General features: G+C 44.3%; 1 protein-coding gene across 2 annotated transcripts in view; it reads left to right on the top strand.

Moving 5' to 3' along the window:
- The window catches only part of CACNA1E (calcium voltage-gated channel subunit alpha1 E), a 309331-nt gene that overhangs the window by 140400 nt on the left and 152753 nt on the right, over window positions 1-16178 (top strand). The window lies entirely within an intron of this gene.

Genomic DNA, 16178 nt, shown 5'->3' with positions numbered 1-16178 from the left:
CTGTGAGCATGTGGAGGAAAAGTCATTTATGAATTTATGGTGGGGAGTATTTGATGGATTGCTACAACCTTTGAGGGAATTAATACTAAAAACAAGTATTCTCTTTGATTGCGTAAGCCCATTGTTGAGACATCCACCTACTGAAATAAAAAGCTGGTTGATAAGGACATAATAGGTAAGAGAGAATATTTCAGCCTTATTTTATAGCACCAAAAACAAAAGCAAATGCCCCTGTGGTGTGTGTATTTTAACGAATTCAATCTATATGTTTTTCCTGGAGGGATATTCCTAATGTGTTTTAAATAAGAAAAGCAAGTTAGAGTAATGTGTATAGTAGGATTCCATTAAAAAATAGCAAAACACTATACATAAGTTTGAATGTGCATGGAGGTGGGTGGGAAAAGTGTGCACATCAGGCCATAAACACATGCGTAAACACAGCAGGATGGGAAGGGAGATGAGGGGAAGCTAAAGTTTTTCTTTTCTTTTTTTTTTAATGTTTATTTATTTTTGAAAGAGAGTGTGAGCGGGACAGGGGCAGAGAGAAAGGGAGACAGAATCCGGAGCAGCCTCCAGGCTCTGAGCAAGCTGTCAGCACCCAGCCTGATGTGGGGGCCTGAACTCACAAACTGCGAGATCATGACCTGAGCCGAAGTCAGACGCTCAACCCACTGAGCCACCCAGGCGCCCCTAAACTTTTTCTCTACACATCTTTGTAGTGTTTGACTATCAGTTATTCCTAATATACATTGCTTTTGCAATTTAAAATATCACAAGTAAAACTGAAGTAATTGCTTAAAAATTAAGAACTGATTAGGACACCTTTGTTACTACTGTTGTTCAAACCAGCTAAAAAAGTTACATGATGCCGGGTGAGGTGAACTCCTTGGCTCACCATCCCATGGAACAGAGTATAATTGACAGTACCCACTGCACCTGTTTTAGCCTCTCTGCTTTTAGGACCTAACATTTATTCATTAATCCATTCTTCAATTTCTTACTTTAGTTATAATTTTAATAAATATGTAAACAAATATATATGTATGTATGTACACACACACACATATATGTTTATCTATATGTAGATAGGTAGGTAGATAGGTAGGTAGGTAGATTGCCTACTATGTGCTAGGCTTTCCACACGTACTTGCTTTGAGTCCTGCACACTTCCCAAGCGGTAGTGTTGTGTTTTTCTAACTCTGACCTAATTCTTCCTAGGCCAGACAGGCTAGCACCTGCTGGAATTGCCCTCAGGTAGCTGAAAGGCCCTACTGGAAGGAGCTTGGTTTTTGTCACCCTCAGCTGGGTGTTGCTCCTTGGAGGCCAGCTCTCCAAGAACAAACCAACCAGGCCTACACTGCATAATAGGGGCATTTTCACAAGCTTGGTGCCCACGGTGGTGGTGGTGGTGGGGTGCCAGCCAGGTGCAGGGTCCTTGGTTAATTAGGCGATTATGGTGGTCCTGCAGTCCGGCTGTGTGCTAATGAGTCTGGGAAGCCTCAGGCTATGAATGGACTTCTCTGCAAAGAGCTTGAATATTTCAGGTCCCAGGGTGACTTTTCTTTCGGGATAGTTTCATAGGACCACTCACACCCTTAGACCCTATCCTACCCTCTCTGAATGCCTTTTTTGGGGGGTATATCCTGTGTAATGCCATCAATTATTACACTTTCCAGTCTCCTTGGCTGGATCTTGGGCAGTCTGAGGTCAGGAATTTTCTCTAGGCATTTGCTCCCCCCAGCACTGTGCTTTGGGCATAGTTGGTGCTCAGTCAGATGACAGATGCCTGAAGTGTTTGAGGATCCTGGGGCAGGCCTGGGGCTGTATCCCAGAGGCGGGGGCTTGTCCTAGTAGGCTTAGTGGAGATAGTGAGGATGGGCCTTTCAGCCCAGGAACTCCTGTTAGCCCCTCAGAGGGAAGTGAACCCTGGAGAAGGTGAGGAGAGGGAGAAGCTGAGTCCTCGATTTCCAGGGAGAATGCTGAAAGCTCACCTATTAAAATGCCCACTTTATTCCCACTCACTGAAGCTGAAAGGAGAGAGTTGAGGAACCTTCCATGTGCCCACTTGTCCTGATTCATGGTGGCTGGGCCCCCAGGAGAGACGTCTGACCCACACGGCCTTTCCCAGGGCCCTTGACTGACCACAAGCCCAGAGAGATGAGGTGTGGTGTGTGTGTGTGTGTGTGTGTGTGTGTGTGCGCGTGCATATATGCATATATATATACAGACACTACATACACATACACAGAGAGCTCAGATTTCACGTAGCAATAGGAATACTGCTCAGTGGATCTGAAGGCCCCAAAAACTCTATTTTGGGGAATCTCAGAGTACACGAAGCAAGAGACGGGTATAAGTAACAGCAAGTTGGTCTTGGAGTCCTGAGGTAGAGTTCACCCTAGTGTGGCCCCAAGGATTTTAGACTGAACCAGAGTCACCTTGGACTGAATGAGCTGATGCAGTATTGACAGCTACACATTCTCTATGGAACATCTTTTCTCACTCTCTCTCCACCTTGTAGCCAATGCAGGGATGCCACTGAGGGAGATCAACAGGGATTTGTTGATCCCTGGCTCAGAAGGAACGATGGGTGTGCATTTTCCCCTTTATACCGACATTCCAGAGGAGCTAGTTATAAAGGCATAGTGTAACCCAAGAATGCAGGTTTCAAAATAAGAGAGCTCACTTCTATTCCAAGCACTGTCAGCAGCTTTCTGTGTCACCTTGGTAGGAGGTGGGGCAGAGGGAGAATTCTGGGATCAGCTATCCTCCAAGGAGCTTATGCCATTCTCACCGGGATGCTGGAGGATCAGGTCAGCAACACCTGTCTTTACATAAGTGAGTTTTGTTTAATATTTAACTCTTAAAGAACCAATGATAATAATAGCCTGTATAACCTACTCCCCTGCTTGATTTGTGTAGCCCATTTTTACAAAGCTAATCTGTCAGAGGAACTTCATTTATAAAGTTCCTTACTGCTGAGGCTGTGTGTCCCGACTGTGAGCCATGTATGTGGATACTGTGGAAATGAAATTTGTACCTTCTGAACCCATGCCGGGTGATTTGATTCTGAGCTGAATAGAAATATAGCCTGTACAAATCAAATATGCTTCTAGAGGATCTGTTGTCTTGAAGGTGCTTGGAGGAAAGATAAAGACATTCAAGACACAGTCCTTCTCCTCAAAGAATATGCAGCCCAGCCAATAATTTTATAAAGCTTCTAGGGGTTGCATATGCAATATGATAGTCTTTTGAGTTTGAAGACTATTATGATTACTGTTATCAATTATTCTTTATTGAATACTCTCTAAGATACAGATATTCCCTTAGATTGAGGTCCATGGAAGTCAGTTCTGCACTGGAGAATTGCGTGCATAATGTGTATTGGGTGTACCTTGGGAAATGTACCTGAGGAAGCCTGGAGGCCAAAGTTGGACAGAGGGAGAACTGACCCACACCAACAGAGCTAGCTAGATGTGAGGTACAAAGGCAATTCCACTGAGGGGTGCAGCTGTGAGCTGTCAGAAGCAGATGTTCCCAGCAGCAGGAAGATGGGAGTGTGTCCTCTCTGAGGAAAAGAATTGGCTAGAACACATAGTGTCCACCTGCAGAATGCTTTCTGCCTGCCATACCTTGAGTTGGGTGTTTTAGCTACATTATTTTTAGTTCATATTTTTTTTAAAGGTGAGGCAATTGTTGCGCAGAAAAGCCAAGTAACTTACCTAAGAATGCACAGCTAATACATGATGGGCTGTTAACTATCAGACTGTACTCCTCATTTGGTCTTCACAGCACTGTTCCATGATAGAGATTATCATCCCATTATACAGATTGAGAAATTGAGGCATGGAGAGTTTAAATGATTTGCCCAATGTCACATAACTAATAAGAGATGAAGCCATTGTTTTCTCATTGTCCTATAGTGTCTCACAGAGGTAGCCTGTCCAGTGAAAGACATCAGTTTGGGCTGGAATAAACATCACAGCCCTTGGGTAATATATGGACCACCAGTTGTCTCCCCTCTCCATTTACTGTAGACAGAATCATGTCCTCTGTTGTGGACAAATGAGCATGGTCTTTGAAGTCAGGCAGACATGGGTTTGAATCCTGGCTCTTTGTTTTACTACTTCTCTGAGTTCAGTTTCATCATCCATAAAATGGGAGTAATAATGACCACTTTATTGGGTCATTATGAGGATTAAAAGAAATCAAATACGAGAACTCTCTCAGCACATCCTTTCCCATCCTCCTTGCCCCCCAAAGAGGGATCAAAGCTCCGCAAGGATTTTCTGAGGGCAGATACTTTGAACATAATGGTGGTTTATTAATTTATCTTTTCCAAATTTGCTTTCTTCTCTCACACCAAGGGATAGCAAGACTAAGTCTTCCATGCAGTTTGCTCAGAATTCTAACACTAGCCTGTTAGTCTAATCATAACAGAGTTCTTGGAAACAAACATAGCAACAGCAATTATATTTTACTTTTAATGTCTGATTAGCTGAAATTTCCTTTTACTAAGTTATTTCCATCAAATGTATGGAGCATTGTGCATTTGGCTTATCTCTGTGTCCTCCTCTTGCAGCCCCATCTAGCCTCATCTAAGGCCTCATCTAGCCTTTATTGTGGAAGCTGATTTGATATGTGTTTGCCTTGTGGGTGCCCTCGAAGCTCCAGCCATTCCCAGCAAAGGGCTGGGATGATCTTGTGAGTCTTCTGTTTCTCATTATCCCTCTGCTCTCCACCAGAATCTCTGGCCTTGAATCTTCATGTGAGTTCTGCTCCTGTGCCCCTTCCCCACTGGGCCTCCTCCCCTGGCTTCTAGACTAATCCTTCCCCAGTCTCTGAGCCCTGCCTCATTGACCTCTTCTGCTTCCGGCCCTGCAGGAAGGTGGGCTCCATTCCTTTCCTCTTAAGTTACTCCTCTTTTCTCACAGTGTGTCCCACAGGGTACCTGAGCCATCTGCCCAAGCCAGGCTGTGTTAGGGTATGAGCCTAGAGCAAACCCAAGTGCCTCTACATTGCTGGGTCTTCACTCCCTGTCAGGACCTATAACTATTCTGCCCTTACAAAGAAATGGTCTTTGCAGGTGGCCCAGCTGGGGGCCAGACCCCATGTGGGGAGCTTTTCCCTTAAGTTTTCCCCTCACTATGTCCTTCCTACTCAAGCTTAGATCCTTCTGCAGAGCTCAGGCCTCAGCGTAGGTGTGTCTAGTGCCTGCCTATCTTGGGGGGCAGAGCAGGGGTGGTGAGAGGAGCTGTACCTGTTGCTATGGCAGCGCCCAGCTGAGATCATGAACCCATTTCATTCCCAGGAGATTTCAAGGTGAATCAGTCTCTCCTCACCCACTCTTTCTCTTCCCTCTCCACCTCTCACCACATCCCTCAGTTATCTTCCCTCCCCTTCACTCAACCTCAGGCTTTCTCCTTCCTCAGATTTCTCTTCCTTTTGCTCCAAGATACATCTGCGGAGCAACTGAGGCTGTGCATGGCAGACTTATTTTGTTTATTTTCCTAGACCAGTGTTTCTCAAACTTTAGCAGGCATCCCCTGAAGAGCGTGTTAGAACACAGTTTCTGAGTGTTGAGTTTTATCCCTAGAGTTCTGATCTGAAGGGCTTCGTTGGGGCCCAAGAATGTGCATTTCCAATAAGGTTCCAAAAGATGCTGATGCTGTAGGGCCAAGGACCATCCTTTAAGAATCACTATTCTGGACTAGGTTTGCCCATGTTGAACTAGTTATGGCTGGAATATTCCTTTGTGCTTTGATTCTACATGGTTTGATTAGCTCATTCATCCATTCATACAACATGTTTATTGAGCACCTTTTCAGAGTACTGTGGCAGCTACTCTCTATACAAAGAAACAAAAAACCTTGTCCTCCAAGAGTTCACAGATTTGTACAGCGGACAGACAAGTAAATAATTATTATATGGTGTGATAAATATTATAATAACCTGCAAATAATGAAAAAGGTTTATAAGTAGGCACTGATCTTGTACAAGGAATGTAAAATATTTAAATCAGATGAACATAAATTCATTCATATAAAGTGATTCATTCTTTTTTTTCTTTCCCTCCTTTTCCAGGGTTAGGGGAATCAGAGCTTAACCTACTTAAATAACATTAACATCTAGTATGTGTGGAGCATTTACTATGTTTCAATTACTGAACCACGTACAGAATATATTGATTAAAACTGCTGGGGTCAGACTTCTAGCTGTAACCTGGTCACTTACTCTCTGTGCGGTTTGAGACAGGTTACTCAACCACTCTGTGTCTCAGTTTCCTCGTCAGAGAAAAATGCTATGGAACTAGGATCTGCTTCAAAAGATCTTGAGAAGATTATAGGTGCAAAAAGGGGCAAGATGAACATAGTAATTGCTCTAATAAAAAGTTGCCTCTTACTATCAATATTTTGTAACCTCATGCTGAATATCAAACAGTTTGCTTAAAGAAATGTATACCCTCCAGACTAAATAAATCACCAGGATTTAGCCAAGAGAATGGTTTGGGGCTAGGTCTGAATGTGGGGATTGGAGGAACTCAGAGCAAGCCTGAAAAGTGCCTGGGGCTCTACCCCTACCGGGAAGCAGCCTTAGCTGGGGCAACCAGGGACTCACTTTATCCAGATGAGGCATAAGAAAGGCCTTGAAAAGGGGCACCTGGGTGACTCAGTAGGTTAAGCCTCCCATTTAGGCTTAGGTCATTATCTCCCCATTCATGAGTTCGAGCCCTGTGTAGAGCTCTGTGCTGACAGCTCAGAGGCTGGAGCCCGCTTCAGATTCTGTGTTCCCCCCTCTCTCTCTCTCTCTCTCCCCCTCCCCCGCTTGTGATGCCTCTCTGTCTTTCTCAAAAATAAACAAACAAACAAAAGGCCTGGAAGGATGGCCAGGATTTTGACTATGCTTTTTTTCTTTTTTCTTTTTCTCCTTCTCAGGGTTAATTATCAGGATTGATTCTTAAAAGCATTTTTAGCAGAGAGAACATCCCTACCCAACAAATCTTAAGAGGGAAGAATCCTCAGGCTGGGATGTAGAATTTCAAACTCAGCTTTGCCATTGAGACAGCCAGGTTCACCTTCCTTGAGAGATGCTTTCTCCCCCATCCCCCATCACCTTCATGCCCAAATGCCATATGGTTGGTGCTGTCAGCATTAACTGGGTATTTCCTAGCAATGCCCTCCAGAGAGGCAATGTTTTCTATTGCTTCCCCTGAAGCATAGTCCTCTCCCCTCCTAGATACCCTCCCCAGCTCCAAGGGATGTGATTCTCCGTTGTGTTTTTATCCTAAGATCAGGGAGTGTTCCCTTAATCTTTGGGGCCCTCTATGGACTGCAGTCCACATTGATGCTGTGTGTCAAGTCTGAATTTTCTGCCTCCCTCAGACCTAACTTTCCAGCTGAAACTGTAGCTGGATGGGAAGGCAGAATCATAGCAGTTTTGTTTTAATCCTTTCCTGACCTCCTCAGAAATAAGGGTGACACAGCCTTTCTTCTTCCAGAGAGGATTAGAAGCTAAAGTCCTTCCTGGAAGATACACCTGGGAAGGGCTTATTAAGTGATAATCCCTGATCAACCCCCTCACATCATCTACTAACTCTGCCCTCTTAGTAATGAAATAGACTTCTAGGTATCTAATTAGCTCTTTGAGAAATTTTCTTTCTCATCACCTTTTCTTTCTTTTCTCCTTTCTGCTTCCCTTGAATTTAATCAGAGCCATGCATTCGGCTTATTAACTTATTTATTCATTCATTCATTCATTCATTCAGCAAGCACTTGCTGAGCACCTACTGAGAGCTAATTTGGGTTCTGGGGCAGATGCATGGACAAATAACACCTATTACTTGTTCTTAAGGGGTATCAAGTCTTGGAGAGGAAGATGACATTCAAGCAGTAATTACAGTACAAAGTTAAGTGGTATGACAGCACCAAGTGCAGGGAGTAATGAGGGTGAATGACTCTGGGAAGGTTTCCCAGCATAGGTAACATTTATGCAGGGTATGTGTAGAGGCTTTCCAGGTGGGAAAAGTGGAGGTTTTCCAGGCGGTGAGGACAACATGACCAAAAGCACAGAGGTATGAAAGAACGTGAAATATGAGGGCATTGCAAGAAGCAGGGTGTGGTCATGTGACTTGGTCTAGGGAGAGGCAGCAGCTGTGAAGTCAACTGGAGAGTTTAGGCTGGGGTCAGTCCTGGGAGGGGATTTGGCAAGGGCGACCATTCGAGGGTGTTAAGCACAGAAGAGACAGAGTGAGATATGTTGGTTACAAAGAACACCTTTCCCCTGCTCTGAAGACTGAAGCCGACTGTGACTGGGAATCACTTGTCCCACTTTACAGGGTTACCCTGGCAACAGAGTGGCATTTGGCCTACTAGCCAAGGAACTAGCTGTGACAGTCTTCCTACCTTATGAAATGTCCATGGCTCAAAATAATCCCATGAGTTAAGATGTGCACACCAAATTACTTGAAGCAATATACCATTGGATGGGATTACCATATGCAGTTGGTCGGAAAGTATTTACCCTGCTAGCATTGCTGTTGTAAATACTTGCATTCATAACTCTGTTCTCAAGAATGTTCCAAATTAAAACAACATTGTTATTTTTGTCTCCCACCCCTAATACAAGAAGCAACACAATATAATATCTTGAGAAGAGGCCAAATAAGAGTTTGGATATTGGTTCTATAATATACTGACTGTATAGCCTTTCTGAGCTTGGATTTTGTTGCTGTTGTTTGTTTTTAACATGTAAACTTAAAATTGCACCTCTCTTGTACATAGTTGTGAAGATTAGATTTAATGTATATTATGCACCTGGTTCAGTGTCTAGCATAGAGTAGATACGTAACAAGTGGAAGCCATGATTATTTTTCCTCCTAAGCTACACTGGAGTCTTAGGCTATAAGTCACAGGAAAATATTTAGGTAAAGATGTTTTAATCAGGTCCTCTTCATACTTCTAGAAATAGGTTTGACTGGGCCCATGTTGGAGCTGTCATTCAATAGCTTATATAGATTCTTGTATTAATCACCTATCATCATTAATCGTGGTGCATTCCACCTTACTGAGCAACAAAGATAGTTCTGCAGAGAATGGTAAAGGCAAAAACTGATTCTTTCCAGTGACTCCTAGATTGGACAAACAATGAACATCATTGTTCTGTTATCTGTATTGTTTCAACCTTGTTATACCCCAAAACCAAGGGGAATGCTCAATTGCAATGAACTTTGTGTGTCTTACGGGAGTGAGGAAGAACAAGAAGAATTTCTAGCAGCGGAGTGAAGAAGACAGTACAAAATCAAGAGATGAGAAAAGAGAAGGGTTTGGGAGAGTGGTAGACTTGGAACCTAGGAATGAAAGTCCATGAGGGAGAGGAGAAGCAAAGTGAGGAATATGGTCTGAGTGGGAAGGGATCTCACATCTGTTGTCTGATGTAGGCACCTACTCAAGTGAGGAACTCCCTCCTCAGTGTCCCTAACAGATGGTAATCTTGCACAGTTATTCCCATTTTTTTTCACATCATGGCACACATAGAAAATAATATTTGTATAACACTGAGGTAAATGGATGAGGCTGCTTACAAGTGGAGGTGACCAACCTGGGGACTCTGACAGGTGAGTAGAGCAATACCTTGAGTACACCTGTAACCCAGTGTGCTTTGAGAAACTCTAACCCAGCAGGACCAGAGTGGAGAACCTCACCCATGCACTCTCAGGACAGCACCTCAGGTGCTAAATAGACACATTGGACTGGGTATTTCATTATAATCATTCATACAAATGCAAATTTACTGAGCATGTTTTCCAGAGATATGTCTTGGATTCTGAAGTTGGAGAATCCATGGTTTCTTAAAAGCCATGGTTTCTTGCTTTCACAGTGTTCTCACTAGGAAGTAAGACAGTTTCCTCTGGCCACCAAACTTGCCTGTAGCTTCTTCAGGGAACCAACTGGGCTTACCAGCCTTGTGTAGTGTTTGACACACAGTCATTAATTAAGATAGGGATGTTCAATGATACATTAATTCACCTGCTCAGAAGCCAATGTGGAGGGAAAAATGAAAGCCAAGAAAAATTATTTGAAGCTTTTTTTCTTGAGTGTCTGCTCTTATGTGCTGTGCTAAATATTTGTTAGCTAAGTGTACTTGCTATACGTCAACAGAGATGCCATTTTACAGGTGATGTATTTATTTCCAGAGAATGAAACTCTTCCAGGCCTGTGACACAGAAGAATGCTAGGGGTGTTATAATCTCCTATGAGACAGCAACATTATTGAGAATCTCTTGTTTGAAGAATAATATTCTAGGCATTAGCAGAGTGAACAGAGAAATAAAAGTTGCAGTTCTGTTCTTGAGAAACATTTAACCCTAATGGGAACGTAGGACCAATATATGAAAGAGACAGAATATATATATCTTTACATATATGTATCTTTATCTATCTATCTATCTAGATAGATAGATAGATAAAGATGGTCTGTAAATAAGCACACATAAAAAACTCAAGTGCAGCACTTAATGTTCTCTTTTCTATTGTAGGTGTTCCTACTCATGACTTAGCCTAGCCTTCCTGCAGATACCAAGGCCCCTGAGGACTGTTTTACATTCTTATTCCTCTTGTGCAGAGTACACACTCAAAAGTGTTAAATGTATATGCTGTGTGGGGTGTGCCTAAGTGCTGGGGCAATTCCAGAGTGAAGTAGAGTGGTGTGCTTAAGGCAAGCCTTATAAAGGCCAAGCAGTGTTTTCCAGTATGAGAAAGCTCATGGTTTGGCAGAGGGAGGGGATAGGGAGTGAGCAGATCTAAATAAACACTTAGGCCACCATTCAGGGTCGTCCATGACCTGCTGCTTCTTGTCTTGCTGTCCTAACTACTGCCAACAGCAACTATTTGTGGTCTCATTATTCCCACCCCTTTCTTTCTCCTTAGATTTTGTTCTTCCATTGATTGACCAATCTAAATCCTCCTCCTGCTTTGAGTCCAGGTACAGCCCCAGGAAGCCTTCCATGACACTTTTGCTCTCACTCCTTTCTTCATTAAATCAGATGAGAGTATTCACAGGTCTGAGCTCTGTGTTCTTAATGTTCAGAAAAAGTGGGAGACAGCATCAAATGTCTTCAACATTTGTCTTCAAATGTCTTGGTGTAGCTTCCAAATGAGATCATGAGGCTAGGTTAATTACATAAAAAATAGCCAGAGGGAATGGTGCCATGGATACATAGTTTGAGTACTGAACTAAGTGGTATAGAAGTGCTGTGCAGAGTGGGCTGCAGGACAGAAGTCCTGCATCTCAGTTAGACTTTTTTTTTAAGTGTATTTGTTTTGAAAGAGAGGGAGAGAGAGAGAGAACATGAATGGGGGAGTGGCTGATGGAGAAAGAGAGAATCCTAAGGGCTCGAGTTCACAAAACCATGAGATCATGACCTGAGTTGAAATCCAGAGTTGGATCCTTAACTGACTGAACCACCCAGGTACCACCCCCCGCCCAGTTCTTCTATAGCCAAGTAGTGGAGTATCTTTCAGCATTCACCCAGCTTTCGATCCTCAGTTCTTCACCTGTGAAATGAGGGGTGTGTGCTATCTCTGTAATCTGCAAGATGATAAAGATTTGAGTTCTTATACTGAATGGAAAGCAGTCATTAGTTAGCTGGAGGGGACAGGGGACCAATGGAAATGCAACAAATGGTTATAATTAGAAGGATTGATCCCTGAGGACCATAAGATAGAGAAGAGAATCAGCTAGGAACTGGTGAAAGACCTGTTGCCCTGGTGTCATCAGCACAGTTTTCTGGAATACAAAGGACTCTCCACAAAGCTCTGCCAGTGTACAGATTCGATCAAGCCTCATGTACCCTTTGTCCCTGAGCCTCAAAGGAATAGTCTTCTGAGACTCTTCCTTCAATCTCTGAGCACTTTTTGCTTCCCGACTTTCTGGAAACAGTACATCAAGTCTCTCATCAGCAAGCCCTGTAGAACGGGTCAAAGGGTGAGGTGTTGTAGCTAATCATCGTAGGATGCATCCTCTTCAGTTTCCTCTTTCAGTCACGTACTTTGGCCAGGCAGCATATGGTGCTTTCAGAACAACACACTCACCTTTTCCCAGAGCAAAGCAGCATCCCAGTCTGGATGGCTTCGCATAGGGTCAGCTGTCCCTGGCCTGGCTTTTCAGTGACTCCAAAAATGCCTGCCTGCCTGCCTAGTATCTGGGGCTGCAGTTGCAGGGAGGACCTCTCCCCCCACCTCTCTCTTTCTCACCCCACCCCCTCCTTTCCTCACACTCTCTCTCTCCCGCCCTCCCTCTTTTTTTTCCCCAATAGTCTTTGTTTTCTTTCATTATTAAAAAAAAGTTACTGCAGGTAAGTTTCAAAGTATAGAAAGGTATAAAAACTTTTATTTTAATTGCTTGTTTCTACCCCCACCCCCGTTACCATCACTGTTAACATTTTTCACTATTTTGACTAAAACAGAACTTACTGTTAAAATTTGTACATGACCCTGAACTACTTAAGTAAATTGTTCCATTTAATTTTGGAAAAATTGAAAACATTTTATTATAGAAATTTGCAAACATACACAAAGCTAGGGAGAAGAAAATATTGAGCCCCCCCTTTAACCCAAGCCCAGTCTCATAGATACAAGATCTTCCTCCGTGTTGGGCTTCTGGCCTAGAGCTCCAAAAGGGAGATGACAGGATAAACATCACATAACCATGATATTGGAATTATTAGGATTTATCCAAAGAGATTTTAAGGATTTCAGGGCCCTGGGCCATGTGGGTTTTTAAGGCCCTTGCTTATATGGACACATACAGTCATGGCTGCCTTCCTGGTCTTTTGCGGCACCACTTACACTCTCTAAGTTTGATGGCAATTACTTGAGTCCTCTTCCCAGCATCAAGCTGTATGGATGGGTTTTCACTGACGCATCAATGCTTGTATCCCCAGTGCCAACGGTGATCACCACCCATGCCCAGGATGGGGCACTGCTTGCCCGTGATGCTGAGCAGAGCTCCCTGGTATGCAGCTCCTGACCCTGGTCTCATTCACATCATACTGCTGCCTGTGGATGAGGGTGGGAGTGCTGTTTTTTTTCCTGGCTTTTGTTGCCAAACTGGTTCTGCTGTTTTCCCACTGGCAAGAGTAGGAGAGGAATACGTGGTGAAATATCCAATAGGAAGTTACTCCTCGAGGTGCTTTTGCATTGGACTAAGGCACTGCTGCATCCTTGGTGACAGTCAGTGACAATCCAGGCAAGCAAGAGAAAGTGGCTCCTGGCCATCAAGTTCAGGGGCTTGGAATAACCAGAATGTGTGCTGAGTCTTGAGTACTTGTAACGGGCCCCTAGCTAAGCCAGATGCTGCCTTTGGAGCTTGTTTGTATGGGGAAGCTTACAGTGTTGATTAAATATGCTCAGGAATCTGAGACATAATAAAATGCTTTGCCTTCAGGACTGACAGGTTCAGCCTCCTTGCCAGGTAGCAGCAGGTGGTTGTGTTTTACTTGGAGCTCTCTGTCCTCACTCTTTCCACCTGCTCCTCTACCCTTATTTCTTGCCTGAGGACTGGGAAGACAGCTCTTACTTTCTGGCTGCCAGATCCTAGTTTTTGGCTTTCCTATTCATTTTTGTTCTCCCCCAGAAAGTGGTAACAGTATGGCTAGGATTGTATTTAAGAGACCTGGGACTAGGGGCGCCTGGGTGTCTCAGTCGGTTAAGCGTCTGACTTCAGCTCAGGTCATGATCTCACAGTTCATGGGTTCGAGCCCTGCGTTGGGCTCTGTGCTGACAGCTCAGAGCCTGGAGCCTGCTTCAGATTCTGTGTCTCCCTCTCTCTCTGCCCCTCCCCCACTGGTACTCTGTCTCCCTCTGTCTCAAAAATAAATAAACATTGTTAAAAAAAATTTAAAAAGAGAGACCTGGGACTACATGAGATATGGAGAGTGAAGAGTTCTAAAGCAGTTGACCAACTGTGGTTCTACATTGTGACTCCAGGTCACTTTGCTCATTTGGGCCTCAGTTTCCTCTTCCACCAAATGATGGGTTGGATAGCATGTTCTCATAATCTTCCAAGACCATTGCTGGAATTCTTGGTATGCAGGGAACCAGGTTGGATAATCCATATGCCTTTAATAGCCCAGTAGTTTTAGAGTCAGCATTTTGTGTCCTTTTCCTGGAATGTGAGTGTGGTCAGAGGAGTATAAATGGCTCTTCCCTTAGAAACACCATCCAACTCTTGACCCAGGGGTGGGGTGTTGCCTCTTTGTAAAGTTGGTCAAAACCCTGATGAGAGAGGCGCCTGGGTGGCTCAGTTGGTTAAGCATCTGACTTTGGCTCAGGTCATGATCTTGCAGTCTGTGGGTTCGAGCCTGTGTTGGGCTCTGTATGGACAGCTCAGAGCCTGGAGCCTGCTTCAGATCCTGTGTCTCCTTCTCTCTGCCCCTCCTCGCTCCTGCCCTGTCTTTCTCAAAAATAAATAAATGTTACAACAACAACAACAACCTGATGAGAAAAGGTATAATGTATTAAGTCAGATTCCCTGTAAACAGGTACTGGGACAGATTCCTGGGGCAATGATTTCTTGAGTGACTGCTTTCCAGAGAAAGCAGTAAAGGTATGAGGGAACCAGGATAGGTCAGGGGAAAATATTATACAGACGTGATTTCAGAAGTTTTAACCTCAGCCATATCCCACAGGCAGGTCAGGAGTGTGAATTGCAACCCAGAGTTGGTCCCACCCAGAGGAAGAGGGGCTGTGCCATTGATACCCATATGTCAGTTAGTCATTGGATATAGGTCCCCCAACTCCAAGGGCAGGTATAGACTCCCAGGTGAGGCAGTTTTGTCATCCAAGGCCAAACTTCTGAGAAGGGTCCAGGTGCGAGCCAACACATATGGCTGCTGGAGGATGGGTGCACCTGCAGGTGAAGGGTACCTAATGGGAGCGGCACAGAACTTATGGCATCCAGGTTGGTGAGAGCCAGGCAGGGATCAGGGTAGGAGGCAGGGTGGGAGAGGGCTATTCTGAATGTAAATTCCTGAGCAAGCTAAAGTCCTAAGCAAAGATGGCTCAATGGATGGCTCAGCATATGCGGGAAAGTGCTTAGATACGGCTTTCCAATTAAACTGACATAATTGATGATAATAGAAGTCAGGCTAATGTTATATTTGAGGAAAGGGAGATGGTGTCTAGGATGGGGCATGAGGGAAGCACTGGGCTTATCTGGATGCTGGTCAGACAATTATGTACACTTTGAAAAAATCCATCAAGGGGTGCCCTTACGGTGCATAGATGTTTCAGTATAACATCCATAAAGGAGCAAGGAGACTGCTGTTACAGGGTGGTAGGAGTTCATTCTGAGAGGGCATCCCTATCCTCCTTTTTCTCTTACGTGCCCCCTCCTTGGCACTTCTTAATCACCTTTTTCTCCTCTTTGTTTCCCTTCCATAATAAACCCTTCATCTGCCTTTCTGACCTCTGCTGTCTCAGCCAGGGGTTGTGTGTTAGACTATCATGTGATTCTTTTCTCTCAAAGCTTCATTGAAAGTTCCAGGGAATCCTTGCCTGACCACCTAGACCAGATCAAATGCCCCTTTGCATCCCTGCCCAGTGTGGCCCCTTTATAGCAAACAGCTGAAGGTCGTAGGTGTATGTGTTCCTCATCTATTTAATGCAGGTCCCTTGTTGTGCTGTGTTTCACAACAGCCAGGACCTGATGCTGTTTTGCTCATCATTTATCCCCAACACCTAGGAGACTATCTGTCACAAAGTACATGGTCCACAAATTTGTTGAACAAAATATGGCATTCTGGCTCCGAAACATGAACCCCAGGTCCCTTGAGGGTAGAAGAGGAGCTGTCACACTTGGTGCTGGAATTAAGCAGAGGCCAGGGAAGGCCATCCACTGGGGGATTCCTGGTATGCTGCCCTTTGAGGAAGGTGGTACTTGGTGGAGCCAGCCTTTGGCTTCTGTTCCTTTCATTCCCATGCTTGCCCTTCCTGAACTTTCTCTCCCTGGGGTGTCAGCAGAGGCCTTGGACAGATGCTTTTGCTGAAATGGATGGGCTGGCCTTTTTGGAAGCCTACAGTGGCCATTCCGACCATGTCTTGACCCGAGATTGGTTGGTGATTCCAAAGATTTCTCCTTGGGACAAAGCCTCTCAGCCTGTCATTCTCCACTGGAAACTG

The sequence above is a fragment of the Panthera tigris genome, chromosome F3 (assembly GCF_018350195.1).
Source record: "Panthera tigris isolate Pti1 chromosome F3, P.tigris_Pti1_mat1.1, whole genome shotgun sequence".
NCBI lineage: Eukaryota > Metazoa > Chordata > Mammalia > Carnivora > Felidae > Panthera > Panthera tigris.
Note: the sequence above shows the minus strand (reverse complement) of the source record. Positions and strands in the feature narration are given on the sequence as shown.